This window comes from Sinocyclocheilus anshuiensis, unplaced genomic scaffold (genome assembly GCF_001515605.1).
Source record: "Sinocyclocheilus anshuiensis isolate Anshui unplaced genomic scaffold, SAMN03320099.WGS_v1.1 scaffold875, whole genome shotgun sequence".
In the NCBI taxonomy this organism is placed as follows: Eukaryota; Metazoa; Chordata; class Actinopteri; order Cypriniformes; family Cyprinidae; genus Sinocyclocheilus; species Sinocyclocheilus anshuiensis.
The window spans coordinates 137,289-155,000 of NW_015542372.1; the positions used below are offsets into that span (position 1 = coordinate 137,289).

Here is a 17,712-nt window from a genome sequence, read left to right on the forward strand (position 1 = left end):
GATGGGGATCAGCTGAGAGTCAGCTGATGCGAGCTTGACTAACGTGACCTGCCAGAACTAACGCTATGCTAGATTTCTCACATCTGAAACCTTTATATCTGCAGCAGCTTCCCACAATCCACTGATGCGATGAACATTCACTGCCGACACACAAGAGCCAACATGACACTTATGAGCGAAACGCTGCTGCTACATGAGCTAGTGTGTGTGTGTGTGTGTGTGTGTGTGTGTGTGTGTGTGTGTGTGTGTGTGTGTGTGTGTGTGTGCCGACGTGACGTCTCCGTTCCCTCCTTCAGGGAACGAGGGTTACATACGTAACCGAGACGTTATTTCCTATTTTAAGGAAGTCTGAACGTTTTTGTTTTTTTTTTAAATAATGTAATGAGAAAATAAACCACAATGAGGCAATTAAATAAAAATACCATATAACTATACTGTTTTTCCTTTGAATTACCTTTGTGTATAATGTAAATATACAAACACAACATATTACACAGAATAATCACATAAACATAATGTCTATTAAATGTTTAAATTTACTAATAAACACTTGCTCCAGTTTTGTTGAACAACTTCTATTTTCAAAAGATGTCAAAATATAATAAACACATGATCAATGTAACAACACAAACTCTTATATATTTCAGTAAAATGTGCTTCTCCAGTGACACTGTTTTCTTGTTGCTCAATTTAATCAATTTAAATTTTCCAGTTACCGTATATGAAAATGGATGAATCACATGAATTATATATGAAAACATTACAAACATTACACATAACCAGAACATCTTCATAATGAAGTCTCTGGCAAAATCTCTGCACTGACTGACCAAATTCAAAATGACACTAAATTAAGTTTTTATTATTTTCTCATCCATGTATTTAATAAATGTGTGTGACTAAGAGAAAGCCAGCAAACTATCAGCTGCTATAAACACGTCTGGGTTTAATACTTTGAATGTTTTATTACACCTTTATTCTCCATCATTATGAATAATTCTTGCCCATTAAAGCTTTTGGCAGCTTGATTAAAAATCCCATTGAAGACATTAATTTAAGAGAGCAGGATGTTTTAATCAAGGGATTTGAGCTCAAACAAACAATGTACGGAAATGAATCAAGAAACAAATGTTCATCAGAATCATTCATAGTTTTATGTCAGTATAAGAAGACATTTTCTACTAACCAACTCAATCCTGGTTACTTCCAGGATTGGAAATTAACGGGGGCTTGGGGGACAATGCCACCAAAATGAACAAAAAAACACACATATACATATAATAAGGAAAATTTCCCTTTCAAAGGTCTCTGGAAATAAATTTCTCGGGACAAATATGGCCCCTTAATGGAAAGTTAAATTTCTAACCTTGATCGCTTCAACAAAACTTCCGTCTTATATTCTGACGTTCTGCTAAAAGCAGATTAATGAAATGACATTAGAAAAAAAGAAGACATAAAAGTGAAAAGTCATACAAATCATTACAAAGAATACTTACGGAATCTGAGTTCCGAACTAAGATTGAGCTGTGACTTTTTATGATATTTGTACTTCAAAGTGTCTGCTGGACGGCTCTGACATTAATTTCTTTTTGATCAGCTAATGAAGGGTAAAATTTCCTTCAATCTGAGGTACAATTACCTTTAGATATTCGTGAAACATAAAAAACTGAAACATGTTTTGCCTAATGGACTGTTGCAATAATGTATTCCTCATATTTAACTTCAGAGAGAAGATCTTGGAGAAAGTACAGACTTCTTGAAATCAGTGTCCTAATTTCTCAAGCTATTTATATCATCACTTAAGTTGTCTTCTAGAAGAGAACACAGTGTGACAGCTGACTTATTACCATCTGTCTAATATTCTGACGGACAGTTACTTTATTATCCAGACTAATATGAGCCTCAAAGGTTAATGTGCATACATACATGTAAGCAATAGCAAATGAGGCCTTCAAATAAATTTACAACATTATGGTTAATGTGAATACAGAGAAACAGACGGAACGAGAAAGAAAGAGAACAGCTGTTGACATAGAGCTGATTTGATGCAAGTCATGTAATGTGCACTATAAAATGAGTGCAATGAGAAGAGCTTCCATTAGGCCCATATGTGCTCTCAACAAGGTGTTTACGTCCAATGATACTTCATTTAGATCCTGCTTATTAACGTTTCAACCTCATCACCTGCTGTAAATGCACCTGACGTTTCACACTGATCAACCACTTTAAGGTCAGAGACAGCAGTGATGCCTGGCAGTGCCTTATGGGTAACCAAACCTCTCTGAAAGCATCTCTAGCATGATGGATGTGACAAAGTGGAGGAAAACCAACAGTCCAGTAGTAATGAGCAGGTGAAGGAACCTATAGGCTGTTTTAATGACCTATTACAGGTCCGTGTCAAATCCATTCCCAACATTTCTCTGTGCATTTGTGAGTTTTCAGTTCTGGTTTAGACTGAAACATGCAATTTTATCCATATGTTGGTAGGGAAATGCTTACAGTCATCCTATCAGCGTACTGAAGTGTTTCCATCAAAACCCAATTGCTCCCTGAAATGACGTTCCCTATACGGTCTCCCTGCTTGGCTGGTGCCCCATAACCAAGGTGGCTTGGAGCAGAGAGGTATAAAGTACTGGGACAGACGGATGGGAAGGTCATTATATGAATGTGAATGTATGAGCTTAAAGTACACACATATCAAACGAGGGTACTATATTGACATTTATCTTATTCAAAATTAGAGAAATAAATAAATAATAGCAATTTCGTGCTTCAGACTGCTTTTAGCACTTGAACTTATCATACACCGGCATGAGTCTAAGACACATCAGGTCTGTCATGACCAACAACCCACAACAATCTTCACACTAGCTCATGATAAAAATGATGTGGCTCATAATTGTGCAGAAGATCCAAACAGATTTAATCAGCATGACTGCTAATTCATAGCAAAGTGTTATAAACATTGGAAGCCCTCAGTGTCATAAACATTGGTAAAATGGGTTACATTTTGTTGTGCTGATGACTTGTGTACTTATTTCATTTACGAGTGAAGCCTCAACTGCATCACAATAGCTGCATTACAGGCCATTAAAGCTGGACTGGAATAGCATTATGCTCTTTAACAAACCTGAAAGTGGATTTTATTAAGAAATGTCAGTGATATGTAGAATTTGAGCAGTTAACAAACAAGAAAATGTGTTGTGTGTAGCATCATAGTGTATGTTCTGCTGCAATAATTAAATTGGCATTCATCAGCACATTTAACATATACTGATATCCAGATCCTAATAAAGAGAAACACCTTCAGAAGAACTGCAGGATGGTAACTGTGGGATATGTGGGAACTGTGGGAAGATTTTTAGGGGAAGAAGGTAGAAGTCCTGTTCTCGCCGTGACTCTGTACTCCAAAAATTCCAATGAAAGATGAATTATGTTCAGATATAGTGACTGGAGAAGCTATGGAAGGTGTTTGACTTCCTCCTGATGTTCACAAACACTCCTGGATTTGTTTATTATCCAACAGGAACAACATTGGATTGGACGCACCTGGTCTGCTCTCAAACAACCATTGAGAGAATCACTGAACCTGTGGCTCCTGTGAGATGACAGAGCATTGTAAATTGAAGTCATGCTTTGTCTTTCTCCGAACATGAACCCATCTGGATGTGGATGACTCATTAGACTATGTGACTTTTAAATTGCACTTTATTTATAGGGGTTTAGATGTTGTGCTCTAGTCTGTGTGCTGGTTTTAAATTCCTTTTTTTTTTTAATGGCAGCTTTAGCACAAATTCCAGCTCTGCAGTAAATTAGCAGTTTTAATTCAGACTATCACATAGGTGTTGCAATACTAATGTAGCTTGTCTTTTCTCACTGAATACGTTTTGCACATTTTGTGACTAGCAAAGTATTCAAACCTGTCAGAATGCATTATGAGTAGAAACTCATCAATCTGGCACTATTATTTCACAGCTCTCCTTTGATAGTTGATCTGGAGACAACTACTTGTAGACTAAAGTGTCATTACAACACAACAAAATAAGACAGCATAAGCACCGGCTGCTCTGGCAATGAAACAGGACTGAAATAGAAGCTTTTGATAACAGAGATCAACATATGATTCTTTGTGCACATGAAGTCAGACTCAAACTGTGCTCATAATAACCATTAAGACATTTGTTCTTTTACAAGCTCATAATGAACCAATCCATGAATGCCCCTATCTGGCATGCTAATTCACTACTGTCAGTGAGATCAAATGCACACTTGTCATTACATGACATTGTAAAACATTGTCATTTCAGTTAATTTTCAGTTTGAAAATTTGAGAACACTCTACATATAAATTAAAAAGCATTAGAACCACAGAAACCAGAACCAAATTTAAATCAATGTCAGGGTCTTATCAACATTTTGCAGCCGAAACTGAACAAAGTATAGATTTTATTAACTCAAATGCACTGTGAAAGGATTGTTGTTTTCTGCTCAGTGGAATCTTGGTACTAGAAGAAATGCTTAAGATATCATGTGTGTGAAAAGCATTAAAGATTTGCTCTTGGTTTAAGAGATTCAGACATCTAAACAGCCTGAAAACCATATACCTTTCACTATATAGCTTGACTATGTGTACATTATGATATAAATCTTTTGTGTCACATGCCACAGGAAGCTGAACCTTTTTTTCCCATTCCATCCAAGTTATAAATGATACATTTAAAAAAAAAAAAATTTGAATATAACAGTGATTGCCTCTGATCAATAAAAAACCGTAACAACAACCGAAACTCACCATGTTCCACTTTGGAAAGAGGAAATCAGTCCCGATGTACTCGAAGTAATGCGCAAATCCCTCCTTCAGCCAAACGTCCTCCCACCAAACCGGTGTGACTAGATCCCCAAACCACTAGAAGAGCAGAAATGAACAATCACTCATCCAAAGAGAAAAAACAGAGCGACCATATACAAAGATAGATTTTATGTTCACTGTCGAAGAATAACAACATTTTTTTGTTGTTTTGTACAAGAAAAGTGTTTATGGGTATTCTGAAACCAAACTTTATTTGGACAAAACTTAAAAAAAAAAAAATAATAATTTTATCCACACTTGTATTCATCCAATATCTGCAAAAGCATATTACATCTAGTGGCAAACACATTTTATTAGAAAAGTCAAATACAGCATAAAAAATACCTTGTGCTCTTTAGAAGTAGCAGTGCAAATAATAATAAATAATAAACAGTTGCACTCTGGTTTAACAGAAAAGTTGTTCACGAAAGGCTTCACAGAACATTGAGAACCCAGTGGAGCTTTTGAACTATGATTAATAGTGGCTTAAACAATCGATTACCTACAGTTACACAATTAAAGCACATTTTTCTGTTTCACAGCATTCATACCTGGGCACTTTGCCAAGGACACCGTAAATGAACAGAACAGAGAAAAATAAGGATTCGATTATGAAACATCCCATCTGGAAGGTAGAAAGAATCCAAATGACCACTGCCATTGTGTGCAGATGACAGTGTGCAAAACAGGGCTATTGAATGGAAAAGATGCCACATTGCAGTTCTAAATGGGCTGAATATTTTCCAGACTCTGAGGCCGTCAAGCAGATGTGCTACTGAACGCCGGATCTCATTGTTGCAGCACACAAACCTCTGTAGGAGTCAGACCTCTTTCATATGAACACGACATCATTACAGCAGCTCAAAGCGTCTGACGGGACGTTCATCTGTGACTCAGACACATGGACTGATAGCGTGGAGAGAGACAGCTGGTATTCTGCTCTCAGAGGAACCTTCTGCTAGTCACACATCAAGTGACTTTTTCTGCCCTCTTCTGATTTATCAGATATTCTGACGCTAATGACAGTGAACCAGGATAGTGAGTCACATCACGTCATTTATTGCGTTTAAAAAGACTGAAGCTGTAGAGCAAATGGAACTGATGGATTGGTGAAATCTTGAGGAATGACATACAAACAGACATATAGACATATAGATAGATAGATAGATAGATAGATAGATAGATAGAAAACACAAAACATCTACTTTTGTGTTCCACAGAAGAAAGAAACCCATATGAGTAAAAATGATGAACCTTTATCTTGTGTAAATTATCCCTTTAAAAGATAGAAGAAACTTAAATACATTTTGTTACTGCTCACATCGTTACGTGGCTATTATACATTGACATCACATGAGCCGTGATGGCAGCATCGTAAAAGCATCGTAAGAGATCTGTCTGGAGTTCTGACAGCTTGCATTTTGCATTTGTGCCTGATTAAGCAGTTCAACAACACTTGAATGTCAATGAACTGTACGAACCATGGGACCCTCGCTCAATTACATCCTCAACAGTGTCTCTGAGACGAAAGCTAAACAGAGGGATTCTGCAGCCTACCTGCTTCATTAACAGATACTCTGGAGGAAGTCGTGCAGGGAAGAGTTCACACTATACCTCTATACTGCAGTATATAAGGGACGTTTGAAAAAGGAGAAAACCTTCCAATGGCATCATTAAAAACAACTTTAAATGAACAAAAAAACACACATATACATGTAATAAGGAAAATTTCCCTTTCAAAGGTCTCTGGAAATAAATTTCTCGGCACAAATATGGCCCCTTAATGGAAAGTTAAATTTCTAACCTTGATCGCTTCAACAAAACTTCCGTCTTATATTCTGACGTTCTGCTAAAAGCAGATTAATGAAATGACATTAGAAAAAAAGAAGACATAAAAGTGAAAAGTCATACAAATCATTACAAAGAATACTTACGGAATCTGAGTTCCGAACTAAGATTGAGCTGTGACTTTTTATGATATTTGTACTTCAAAGTGTCTGCTGGACGGCTCTGACATTAATTTCTTTTTGATCAGCTAATGAAGGGTAAAATTTCCTTCAATCTGAGGTACAATTACCTTTAGATATTCGTGAAACATAAAAAACTGAAACATGTTTTGCCTAATGGACTGTTGCAATAATGTATTCCTCATATTTAACTTCAGAGAGAAGATCTTGGAGAAAGTACAGACTTCTTGAAATCAGTGTCCTAATTTCTCAAGCTATTTATATCATCACTTAAGTTGTCTTCTAGAAGAGAACACAGTGTGACAGCTGACTTATTACCATCTGTCTAATATTCTGACGGACAGTTACTTTATTATCCAGACTAATATGAGCCTCAAAGGTTAATGTGCATACATACATGTAAGCAATAGCAAATGAGGCCTTCAAATAAATTTACAACATTATGGTTAATGTGAATACAGAGAAACAGACGGAACGAGAAAGAAAGAGAACAGCTGTTGACATAGAGCTGATTTGATGCAAGTCATGTAATGTGCACTATAAAATGAGTGCAATGAGAAGAGCTTCCATTAGGCCCATATGTGCTCTCAACAAGGTGTTTACGTCCAATGATACTTCATTTAGATCCTGCTTATTAACGTTTCAACCTCATCACCTGCTGTAAATGCACCTGACGTTTCACACTGATCAACCACTTTACGGTCAGAGACAGCAGTGATGCCTGGCAGTGCCTTATGGGTAACCAAACCTCTCTGAAAGCATCTCTAGCATGATGGATGTGACAAAGTGGAGGAAAACCAACAGTCCAGTAGTAATGAGCAGGTGAAGGAACCTATAGGCTGTTTTAATGACCTATTACAGGTCCGTGTCAAATCCATTCCCAACATTTCTCTGTGCATTTGTGAGTTTTCAGTTCTGGTTTAGACTGAAACATGCAATTTTATCCATATGTTGGTAGGGAAATGCTTACAGTCATCCTATCAGCGTACTGAAGTGTTTCCATCAAAACCCAATTACTCCCTGAAATGACGTTCCCTAAATGGTCTCTCTGCTTGGCTGATGCCCCATAACCAAGGTGGCTTGGATCAGAGAGGTATGAAATACTGGGACAGACAGACGGGAAGGTCATTATGTGAATGTAAAGGTATAAACTGAAAATACACACATATCAAACAAGGGTGCTATATTTCATTTCTTATTCAAATTGGAGAAATAAAAATAAATATTTTTTTAACTAATAAAAAAAAGCTAATTTAGTGCTTTAAACTGCTTTTAGCACTTAAACTTAGCATATATTGGCATAAGTGTACACTATCTCCATTGTAAGACACATCATGTCATGACCAGCAACCCACAATAATCTTCACACAAGCTCACGATAAAACTCAAGTGACTCATAATAAGCAGAAGATCCAAACAGATTTAATCAGCACGACTGCTAATTCATAGCAACGTGTAATAAGCATTGGAAGCCCTCGGTGTCATAAACGTTGGTAAATCAGGTTACGTTTTGTTGTGCTGATGACCTGTGTACTTTTTTCATTTTACGATTGAAGCTTCAAGTGCGTCACAGTGACTGCATTGCAGGCCACTAAAGCTGGACCATAATAGCATTATGCTAATTGCTAACACCATTACGCTCAAACAAAAGCAGCTCTAGAGGGAGAACTGTTTGTCCTTGTATTATTTCATCAGGTTGCTTTATTCTTTAACAAACCTGAAAGTTGATTTTATTAAGTGATATGTAGAGCAGTTGTAGAGCATGTAGAGCATATGATATGTTGAGCAGTTAACAAAAAAAGAAAAAGTGTTTATCATAATGTATGCTACATATACTAGATTAATTAAATTGACAAGTCATCAATACACTTAACATATCCAGATCCTAGTGAAGAGAAACACCTTCAGAAGAACTGCAGGATGGTAACTGTGGGACATTGGATCATATTTCTGAAAGAAAAAGCTTTTTTAGAGGAAGAAGGTTGAAGTCCTGTTCTCATCGTGAATCTGTACTCCAGAAATTCCCATAAAAGATTAATAATGTTCAGATATAGTGACTGGAGAAGCCATGGAAGGTGTCTGGCTTCATCCTGGTGTTCACAAACACTCCTGGATTTGTTTGTCATCCTATAATACAGGAATATCATGAGATGATGGTTTGGACGCACCTGGTCTGGTAAAATAACCTCATAATTCTTGGCCATTAAACAGCCATTCAGAAAATCACTGAACCTATTGACTCCTGTGAGACGGCTGAGCATTGTGGATTGAAGCTATGCCTTGTCTTTCACCAAACTGGTGAAAGACAGTTTGGTGATTGTAAGCCTCTGTTTGAGGCTTACAATCAGGGTTAGGTGCTTCTACACCCTTGTTAATTAGCTATCATTTCCCACTGATTTTAGGATGAAATTATGGGTAGGTTTAGGTCTAGGGGTAGGGATTGGGTTAAGTCTATATTTTTGGACAGTAATGTTGATCCAGGATCATCAAAAGATGTTGATCCAGAAACAAACAGGCAAAATCACGGCGACCGTGTGTGATAACACAACTCAGCATATGATTATTTATGCTCATGAAGTCAAACTCAAACTGTGCTAATAATAACCATTAAAACAGTTGGAACAATTTGTTCTTTACAAGCTCATAATGAACCAGTCCATGCATGCCCCCATTTGGCACACTAATTCACTGCTGACAGTAAAATCAAACACACACATTTGTAAAACATTGTCATTTCAGATAATTTTGGGTTCACAACTTTGAGAACACTCTACATATAAACTAAGAAGCTGTTAACCACAGAAACCATAACCAAATTTAAATCAATGTCAGGGTGTTGTGAACATTTAGCAGCCAAATCTTAACAGAGTATAGATACTAGTAACTCAAATCAACTGTGAAAGGGTTACTGTTTTCTGCTTAGTTGAATCTTGGGCCAAAAATAAATGCTCAAGATCTCATGTGTGTGAAAAGCATTAAAAAATTGCTCTTATTTTAAGAGATTCAGACATCTGAACAGCTTGGAAACCCTATACCTCTCACTATATAGCATATGACTATGTGTACATTATGATATATTTATCTTTTGTGACACAGAATGCAGAATCCAAGTTATAGTTGATGCATATAAGAAAAAAATAATTGACTATTACAGTGACAGCTTCTGATCTATAGAAGATAATAACAACAACCAAACTCACCATGTTCCACTTTGGAAAGAGGAAATCAGTCCCGATGTACTCGAAGTAATGCGCAAATCCTTCCTTCAGCCAAACGTCCTCCCACCAAACCGGTGTGACTAGATCCCCAAACCACTAGAAGAGAAGAAATGAACAATCAATCATCAACAGAAAAAACAGTGACCATTACAAAAGATTGATTTCATGTTCACTGGCGAAGAATTACAACAAACTTTTGTTGTTTTGTAATTTAAAAAAAAAGGGTTTATAGGTAAACTGAAACCAAACTTTATTTGGACAAAGCTTCAGGAAATATATCCACGCTCCTATTCATCCAATATCTGCAAAAGCATATTACATCTATTGGCAAACACATTTTATTAGAAAAGTCCAATACAGCATAAAACTACCCTGTGCTCTTTAGAAGTAAAAGTACACATAAACACTTTTAATAAACAGTTGCACTCTGGTTCAACAGAAAAGTAGTTCACAAAAGGCTTCACAGAACATTGAAAACCCGGCAGAGCTTCTGAACTATGATTAATAGTGGCCTAAACATTCAATTACCTACAGTTACACAATTAAAACACATTTTTCAGTTTCACAGCATTCATACCTAGGAGCTTCGCCAAGGACACCGTAAATGAACAGAATAGAGAAAAATAAGGATTATTTATTATGAATTATGAAACATCCCATCTGGAATGTAGAAAGACTCCAAATGACCCCTGCCATTGTGTGCAGATGACAGTGTGCAAAACAGGGCTATTGACTGGAAAAAAAAATATATATATTATATTATATATTTATGCATTTAGCAGACGCTTTTATCCAAAGCGACTTACAGTGCATTCAGGCTATACGTTTTTTACCAGTATGTGAGTTCCCTGGGAATCGAACCCTCGACCTTTTGCACTGCTAACACAATGCTCTACCACTGAGCCACAGGAACATATTTTATGCTGTATTCCAGTTTTGCACATAAGTTTAATTCGAACCACTGAGCCACAGGAACAGAAAAAAGATGCAACACTGCAGTTCTAAATAGGCTGAATATTTTCCAGACACTGAGGCCGTCAAGCAGATGTGCTACTGAACTCCGGATCTCATTGTTGCAGCACACAAACCTCTGTAGGAGTCGGGCCTCTTTCATCTGAACATGACATAATTACAACAGCTCTCAAAGCACCTGACGGGACGATCATCAGACACATGGACTGATAGTGTGGAGAGAGACAGCTGGTATTCTGCTCTCAGAGGAACCTTCTGCTAGACACACATCAAGTGGCTTCCCATGGGTTTAATGACTTTTTCTGCCCTCTTTTGATTTTTATCAGATGTTCTAACGCTAATGACGCTACGGATAGTGAGTCACATCACATCACTTATTGTGTTTAAAAGACAGAAGCTGCAGAGCAAATGGATTGGTGCAGTGAAATCTTGAGGGACAGACAAACTGATCTTTATCTTGTGTATCCCTTTAAAAGATGGAAGAAATTAAAATATTTTGTTACTGCTCACATCGTTGCGTTGCAATTATACTCTGACAGCACACACCATCTCAGCTGTGATGGTGGCATGAAAAAGCTTGGTAAGAGATCTGTCTGGAGTTTTGACAGCTTGCATTTTGCATTTGTGCCTGATTAAGCAGTTCAACAACACTAGAATGTCAATGAACAGTACCAGTACGTACTATGAGACTCAACCTCGCTCAATTACGTCTTCAGCAGTGTCTGTGAGACAAAAGTTAAACAGAGGGATTCTGCAGCCCTGCTTCATTAACAGATACGCTGGAGGAAGTCGTGCAGGGAAGAGTTCATGCTGTACCTCTATACTGCAGCATATTCAGGCCACTTGAAAAAGGAGAAAACCTTCAGCGGAATCATTAAAAAAACTACTTTCAGTTATATAAGTCTCCAAAGGAGCTGAGAATCATACTGGCATGACGCCTTCAACCAAACTCACAATTTTGTACAGTAATAGTATTAAAATAAATGCCTGAATGTGTGAGTGTAAATGTCCTTCACTGAGTTTCAGACAAGGTCTGTCTGGTTTGTGGCTACAGGGCAAAGGTCATTGCCTTCTCAACTGGAAAACCACAGCAAAAAAGTCCTGAGGCTGTATTTCAGTACAAGCTCAAATGTTATACAGCTCATAGACTCAAACCTGGATCTCCCACGCAAGCACCATGGTCTAAAATCCCTTACAAAAAAGAGCTGTCTATATTTCAAATTTGTTTTATTAAATATTTTGTATATTTTGCAAGTGTACTTTCTCAATTTCACTTAAAATCTTTATTTAGAAGGCAGCTGCCTACGTAGACAGTAGACAGCAAGGCAGCTCACTATAGGTTTTGGGACAGAGCCATCATCACACTATGTTTGAGCTAATAAAACAAATGTGACTGTTTATCCTGTTCAAATTTAAATCTCAGTAAACCTGAACTAAATGAACTAGACTTGGAAACTGCTCCAATCACAATATGAAAAGTTGAAACCCTCTGTTTTGATTGATAATGTTTATTTATTTGTCAGTATTCAGAGTCAGAGTGTGAAATCCTTAATTTCATGTGTTTACAGACGTTGTCTTTTATAAATGAGGAAATAATAAAACACCCGCCAACAGAAGTGAGTCATTTAGTCAAGACTCAGTTCCACTGACAGACTTTATCCTCATATTTAATGTGCAACTCATATTTAAAGTCTAATTATGCTTTTAAAGCAACGGTTTTGAGATGTATGTGACGTATAATAACTGAAGCCTCACTCTCCCATTGTATTCATACCCAGAGGGCAGAATGTCACCTCTCCAATCTGTGGAAAATAAGAAAACTCAACATCAGCTGCATCGACCTCTAATAGGCTCATGTTATTGGCTGAATAACTGCATATGAAGGGCTGTGTGCAGCATCATTTAATCTGAGAGGCTGAAATGAGTCGAGAAATGAACCCTGGTTGAGTGACTGTGACATATAAACCTCATCGCTGGCGGGGGCAAATCTACTAACAATCCGCTGCTACAGTATCTGACATTAAAATGAGCCAGTATAGAGAGAGAGATAGTAGGTCCTGAGCCCCAGAAAGCCAAAGGATAAACTTATACAATAGCAAACAGAGTCTGCCGTCCACTAATCAATTATCTGCAGGCATTCGGGGCGAGTGACGAGATCCAAATGTGATTTATCAGACATATATTTTAATACATGACAGAATAAGCGCTGGATGAGGACTGATTTAATGCATTCACAATAAATGTGTCAATCAATATGTCAGGTGAGCATAAGCCCCGCCCACTCTGACTCTCTCTACACTGGAAAACAATTAGCAGTGTGCTATTTAAATCTATATGACAATGATTCACATGAGACAGAAGCAGAGAAACAAAAATATGAATACAAAAAAAATGGCGTCTCAATTAAAAACATAAAGATGACCAGAAGCTCCAGAGAGCTGTGACACAAAAGGGTGAAAGAGTCTGCGGTGGAATTCAAAACGCGTGACGGCTAATCTCTGTCTTTTACTTTCTATCTCTCTTTGTCTTTTTCTCATTTATACTGTAAATAAGCACACTTACTGTACTCTCACACGCATACACGTGTTTAAAGCTAATTTGGGCTGACTACATGATTTCAATGTTTAATCTGACATCTTAAGTCAGCATTAACACACTCTCTTGGCAGTTTGTAACTATTTTAAGTTTTGGCGAATTGGTGGCTGATTTGTACGAATTTGTATGATCTCATGTCTTATTGACAGTTAGGTTTTGGGGTGGACCTTCATGCTTACTTTTTTTTTTTTTTCGAACAATCAGATGTTTCCATATGAATCATGTTATACAAATCTAAAAATCTAAAACTGTCTACACTGTAAACTGCATACTGTTTTTATGAAATAGTATATAATACAGTACAAAACAAAAACGTAGAAATAAACAAAGTACAGTAAATTGTAGTCAAAAGGCTTTAATAGTATAATAGTACTAATTACATAATAGTACTACAAACTTATTAGTGTTTGAATATAATAATTACAAACTAACTGCCAATATCATTTTTGAAGCACAAACACTAGATTTCAACTTTACAGTGTGCTGTACACATACATAAATGTGAATTCAGTGGGGACGTTAATGTACTGCAGGACAGTATTGGACATATTTCAGGTTTCTGCCTGTAAACAGCATCACTAGTCAATATTATAGTTCCAGCCTCCACTACAGCTTCTTTTCAATTATTCTTGATTATAAAACAGGGGTTTATATGCTGAGAACAGTCTGGTTTGGGATGCCCTCATGATTTCCAGCTCTAAAAATATCAAATATGCACGCTATTGCTGTTTCTCAAATAATATCATGATTGCATGCTCCCTGTGAGAGTGTGTTACTGTATAAGGTTCAGAGTGAGTTCAGATGGAGCTGCATTATCTGTGTAGAGATGAGAGATTGTTTTCCTTTATTTTCTTCTCCCTAAAAATAAGTCAAAAAGTGAAAACAAATGAAAAGAAAAGAGGAAAGAACTACAGATATGCTGTTTCACCCCTCTCATTGAGCTTTTTATCAAAGCAACGGCACCTAGAACACAATGCAGAGCTGCGATTTAGCAGCACATGAGGAAGACTATTCAAGAGATGAATGCAGAACAATACTGGAGAGCGCAGAACATCTCCAACATGCTCATAAATAATCCGCCATAACAAAAGACACTAAAATCCAAGGTTCTCAGCAACATAAGAGCTGCGAACAAAAGCTGGTGGAAATTGAGCACATGCAATGAATAATTCCAACATTTTCTTTACAATTCATGATGATGATGCATTTGTGGGCTTAAAGTCCCTTACGGAACATTATTTCATTGCCAAAAGAAAAAAAAAAGCTGCTTGTTTGATCAGTGTCTAATAGTCTGCAAAGGTACAAAAAACAGGTTATTTAACACAAGAAAGATATGTGAAACACTCTAGAGTGAGAGAAAAACAAAGTGAGTGAGAAAGAAAGAGGGATGAAGTAAAGAAATGTTTACTTTCACAATCCCAATGGACATGATGTGTGAAGCTCTTTTTATAAGAGCTGTGCATCAAATTCTCCAGATGTCCAATTACATCTGCCGCTGTTCTGCTCTTTAACTCAATAACTGACCATCTTCACACTCTCTGTTGCTCTCTGACTCCTGGAGATTCTCTCTTTCTGCCTTTCACTGAATTCTGCACTGGCTTCTTTAGATGATGAAGACAGATCTGATAGGTGATACATTTTATATAATTATGATTCTGTCTGTATGACTGATTACAGCAGCTTTATGTTTCTCAGAGGACTCTAAACAGCATTGACGGGACATGCTGAGTCAAAATAGGAGTGCTTGTAATGTGTGTGATGGTTAAAAAGGAAAAGCACCATGTTTTAAAAGAGAAATCTTCTGAATCATGGTCTGAATCTGGATAAGACGCCTCAAACAGAATGGGCAATTTTCGGGGCCTGATTGAAGTCATGCATCTTAAATGGACGTGCAGTACTTCAATGGTCATGAAATTAACAACACAAGATGTCAGAAAAGTGATTCACTGATATAATTGGATTAAATTAGTCCAATTTGATTTATTATTAACACATCTGATATTTACACTGCTGCTATATGAATAAATCTGAAGTTCTGTCATCTTCAAAACAGCAAGATTAAATTTTACTGGGACCGTAAACAATGGGAAACTACAGAGCAGCTCACATGCTCATGTTACTCCAGTAAATGTGTTTTACCTGATGGCAGATCTCGTGCACCACCACCATGGTGAGCTCCATCTGATAGGAGAAGGAAGAGACGTCAGGATCCAACAAGATCTTCTGCTCCACAAATACACTCAGGCCCCAGTTCTCCATGGCTGCATACGGATGCTTTGGCACTGCCAGGAGATCTGCACACAGTGAGGAAGATCCAAGCTCAATGACGGGAAACCAGGTTTGTGATACAATGCAACAAGTAACTGTAAACAAATACAACAAACAGTGGCTGGATCAAACCAAACATTTTCCAAGACACCACTGCATATGAACCATCTTGCTCGTCTGTAAATGATGTTTTAAAACAGACAAATGTTCTTCTGTACTACATAACTGTGCATCATAGAACAAAAGATCTAATCCCAGATATCAATGCGGATTAGCCCCGAATCAAACGTATTTATCATCTAATTGCTATAATCAAAGATCATTGCATTTTAGCCCAAAAACCAGACACAGCAAAGCAACAAGACACGCAGCTCCATAATCATATTTCCCGCCAAACATATTTAAAATGGCTCCTTTACTCAAATCTGTGTATCAGTGGCACAGCAGACGGCGAATCAGCTGTTTTAAACGCCTCCACCTCCATGAGTCAATCTCAGGAACCATTCATATGCCAATAAGAACAGAAGCAGTTAAACCTCTGGTGCTGTTAAATCCACATCTTATAATCAGCCACAGAAGAAGAGGAACTGTTGGAAACTGTAACATGATTATCTGGCGGGCAGGTATGTGTGTGTGTGTGTGTGTGTGTGTGTGTGTGTGTGCGTGCATGCGTGTGTGTGTCTTATTTGCATGTTTCATGAATTGTGTTGAAAGCAGCTGTAGAGTTTTGGAAGAAAAGCTGCAATCATCATGGCGACTGATAAAGCTGCAGTGCTGCACGACGGGAAAAAAAGCTGTGTTGAAAGTGAGCAGCGGTCAGATGCTTCACTGATAATGATGAGCCCCCATTAGGATTGTACGTTCACACATGATTAACATTTCACTTTTATGCAGAAATGATGGAGTGACGAGCTCATTCATGAGGCAAAGAACAATGAAAACAGCAAAGCAAAGGTGAATGACTGAAGAGTAAATCAGAATCAGACAGTCCAGGTTTAATTGGCCATTTTTAACGTTCTTCATGGACAAGAGTCTTGATGCTTTTTTAATTGGGCTTTTATACAGACTCATACTGCAATTACACGGCCGACGCTCTTGAAGACAGTGACAAAAGTACCATGGTAATTAGAGATGTACTTCAACTCAACCAACTGCTGTCACAAATTTCAAGATACAAAGCCAGACCAAAACTAATCACGTCAAATACCAGATCCAAAACAATAATCAAATATGATAATCCTTTAGTATATATCCATGTACTTTAACAGTAGCCTACTTTTTGAGAGGGAAACAAAGAGATTTTGAGGTAAATAGAGACATTACTGCAACTATAACCTGTAAGTAGTAATTATAACCAGGCGTATGACCTTCTATGACACATAAAATAGTATACATAATCAATAAGAAGAAGCATGTTGTTTACCTAATATATAATGGCAATCAGAAAAACACCACCAGCAGTGTGATATTGTTTTTATACAACAGTTTAATAAACATAAAGGGTCATATTTAGAACTTACATTGTAGTCACAATATTGTCATTTACTTTCTGTCTTTGCTACAAAAGTATTTCCAAACGAAACCGCAGAAGCATTTTAAAACGAATCAGTGAGTTAACGTTTCAATGACTCATTTATACTTGATTCGTTTTTGAATGAATCAGCACTTTAAATGAATCAGTTGTTTGAATGGTTCAATTACTCACTCATATGTGATTAGTTCCTGAATTAATCAGTGTTTTAAAGGGGTCATATGATGCGATTTCAAGATGCGCCGCCGCCATGTCGTGAAGGCACTGTGTTTCATTGTGAAAGCGAAACTACTTTGGTTGGCCTTCCAAAAG

At 37.3% G+C, this 17,712-nt stretch overlaps 1 pseudogene; it reads right to left on the minus strand.

Moving 5' to 3' along the window:
• The window catches only part of LOC107692247 (thyrotropin-releasing hormone-degrading ectoenzyme-like), a 122,597-nt pseudogene that overhangs the window by 50,052 nt on the left and 54,833 nt on the right, over window positions 1-17,712 (minus strand).